Below are 3,006 nucleotides of genomic sequence, written 5' to 3' on the forward strand. Positions count from 1 at the left end.
CTTGCACGAGGTTATTTACCACGGGAGCTGGTGTTTGGGTTTCCAGCCTGGAAACGTGTGGTTTGGAGATGGGGAATGGGGAAAAAGGGTCATTCCTGGCCAGGCTGGGGGACAGGACGGGATTAGGCCTGTGCTGAAGCTGAAGCTGAAGCTGAAGCTGAAGCTGAAGCTGAGCTGGGGGCTCCCCGTGTGTTGGGGGTGCCTCTGGCTCTTTGCTGGCAAAAGGTAATTGCAGAAGGCATGAGGCAGAGCAAAGCAAGGGGGTCAAAGCCAGGGGAGGGGTCACTCCGGGCTGGATCCCACCCCAACAGCCAGCCAGACCCCATGCGGGCTCCCACCTGCCTGGCAGGAAGATCTGGGGGCTGGGGGGGGGTTTCATGCAGAAAGCAGCTTGCCGGCTGCTTTGCATCCCCTGGGTCGAAGCATCCCCAGCGCTGAGCGGGGGGGCTTAGCCCTGCTGCCCCCCCGTGTCCCCACCACCCGTCCCTGCCGCCGGCGCAGCGGCACCTCCGGCCAGCAGCGAGGACACCGTGTCCTCCTGTCCTCTGCTGCCTGTTGTGCAACCCCCGGCTGCACCTCCGGTAAACACCCAGCACCCAGCGCCCGCCGCGCTGCGGCCCCGGGTGACAAAGTGGCCCTCAGAGGGGTGTGAGCGCTGCAGGGGTGCGGGGGGGGGGAGGGTGTGTGTCATGATGCCACAACATCACCCGGCTGCAAAAACCAGCTTTACTCCCCAAAATGGGTATCCGGGCACCAGGGGGAAGGATGGATTCAGTGTGACCCCCCCCCCCCGGAGAGGTGGGGGGAGGAATCCATCCAGGTTATCTACCCGCAGCCATCGATTTACACCCGGGGCCATCGATCTGTGCCATCGCACGAGGAAGGAAACCAGGAGAAAACCCATTTCCTCCGCTCCCCAGCGCGCTGGAGAGATTCACTGATGTGGCTTTGAGATGTGAAGCTGAGGCGGAGGGGCCGCCTCTCCCCCCCCCCGAGCTCTCAAGGCAGATTAACACCGGTTATTTTTAGCAGAAGACAAGGATGAATAAAAATATCCCCTATTTTATTTTAATTTTCTTTTTTTTTTTTGCTTTTTTCTTTTCCCCAGGATCTGCTGCTCTCCCACCGCACCAGGTACTTGGGGCCGGCACCAGGACTGACACTGTCTGTGGAAGCAGGAGGTGGGGGGGGGTCTTCAGGCTTTGCTGCTCAATCCTGGCAGGGGGGGGGTGAGGCTTTCCCACCCCCTGGACCCCCTGTCCTCTCGGGGCTGGGTGACGGCTGCGTGGCGGGCACGGGGCTGGGGTAAGACATGTGCAGCCAGCTGGATGGCAGGGGGATGGAACAGGCAGTGCCCCTGGCAGCCGCCCCGAAGCCAGGCGGGATTATTTATGGAGCAGATTTCCTCCAGGTTGTGTTACAGTGATGGGGGGGACAGGGCAGAACCCAGCACCAGAGGGGCAATTCGGGTATCCCACCACCCAGGAAAGCTGAACGAGATGGGGACAGGGGGGTCAGGCACTGGTATTGGAAGGTGTCATTAAAACCCCACTCCAGCACTTTCTTCCCATCTCTTTTGCTTTTGTTTTTCTATGCAAACAATCAAATTTGCCATTTTTTTGGGGGGGTGAGAGCAAACTGGGCTGGACCCCCACCCCATGGGATCATTGAGGTGCTCTAGAAGGGGCCTGCCCGGAATTAAGCTGCTGTGTTTCCTGATGCTGGAACCCCCCAATATTTCTTTGGCAAATAGGGATTTAATGCTCCCAGGGGCTGGGAGGGAGGTGATCCAAACCCAAAACACAGGATTCACCTGGTTATTTTAAAGAGGGGAAATGAAATGTTGTGGGAATATGTATTTTTATTAGTATTTTTTCCCTCAAGTGGCCATGAATTTGAAGCCCAGTGAGCTCAGAGACCTTCAATCGAGCGAGCATCCATCCTTAAGCCTGACCCTGGGGAGTTTATTGGATCAAGGTGCAGGAATCGGGGCGCAGGGTGGGAGCTATGGGCACCAGCTCCAACACGAGCCTGGTAAAAACACCCCCTTTATAAAACCACTCCGATAAAATACTTCTAAATCCAGCCAGTGACCCACACCAGCCTGCCCCCAGCTTCTTGTTTGGCCCCTCGTGGCCCGGGTGCTGCAGTCAGTGCACACACAGGAGCAGTGATGGGGTGTTTAATTGCACACACAGGTGATTTCTGGTCTCGGGGGGTGTTTTGAGGCTCTTACCCCTTCCCATGGCACACGGGGACATTGTGCTGTGTCCCAGCATCCTCCAAACCCGCACCTCCCGCTCCCCGGGACGTTACTTGCGTTCTAGTGTGGTGTTTTCCTACAGACCCCAGGGAGGTTGCAGGGGGTTGGGGTACCCCTGGGGTGTAGCAGGGGGTTGGGGTACCCCTGGGGTGTTGCACGGGGCTGGGTGACCCCCTGGGGCTGGGGTGCCCTTGAGGAGGGGTGCATAAAAGTGGCAGCCCCCCCTCCCCGTCTGGGGCACTGCTGAGGGCTGGGGGAACCCTGGAGCGGTGCAGGGGGCCAAACACCCCCTGGGCATCGCGCTGGGCTTGTCCCCCCCCCCCCGGGGCATCGCACGGGGCAGGACCACCCCCCCCGCAGGGGCATCGGGCGGGGCCGGGCGCCCCCGGAGCATTCCACGGGGCCAGACCCCCCTCGGGACATCGCAAAGGACCAACTGCTCCTCCCCGGAGCGCTGCGTAGGGCCCGGCTCACCCCCCGTTCGCTCCCGGCTTCGCCGCCGGTGCCCCCGGCAAGTGCGCGGGGCGGGACGGAGCGAGCGGCCCGGGCCAGGGGAGGGGAGAGCGTTCTGATTTGCATACCGCCGCCACCGCAGCCAATGAGAAGGCGCGGAGGCCGCTTTGCCCCAGACGGGCAGGAGGAACGGCCAATGGGGCGCGGGCGGAGGGGCGTGGCGCGGCACGGCGGCCGGGCAGACTCTGCCGGCGCGGGCGCGTGGTGCCACTCGGAGCCGGGCGGCGGCG

Source organism: Gallinula chloropus (assembly GCF_964237585.1).
Source record: "Gallinula chloropus genome assembly, chromosome: 27".
In the NCBI taxonomy this organism is placed as follows: domain Eukaryota; kingdom Metazoa; phylum Chordata; class Aves; order Gruiformes; family Rallidae; genus Gallinula; species Gallinula chloropus.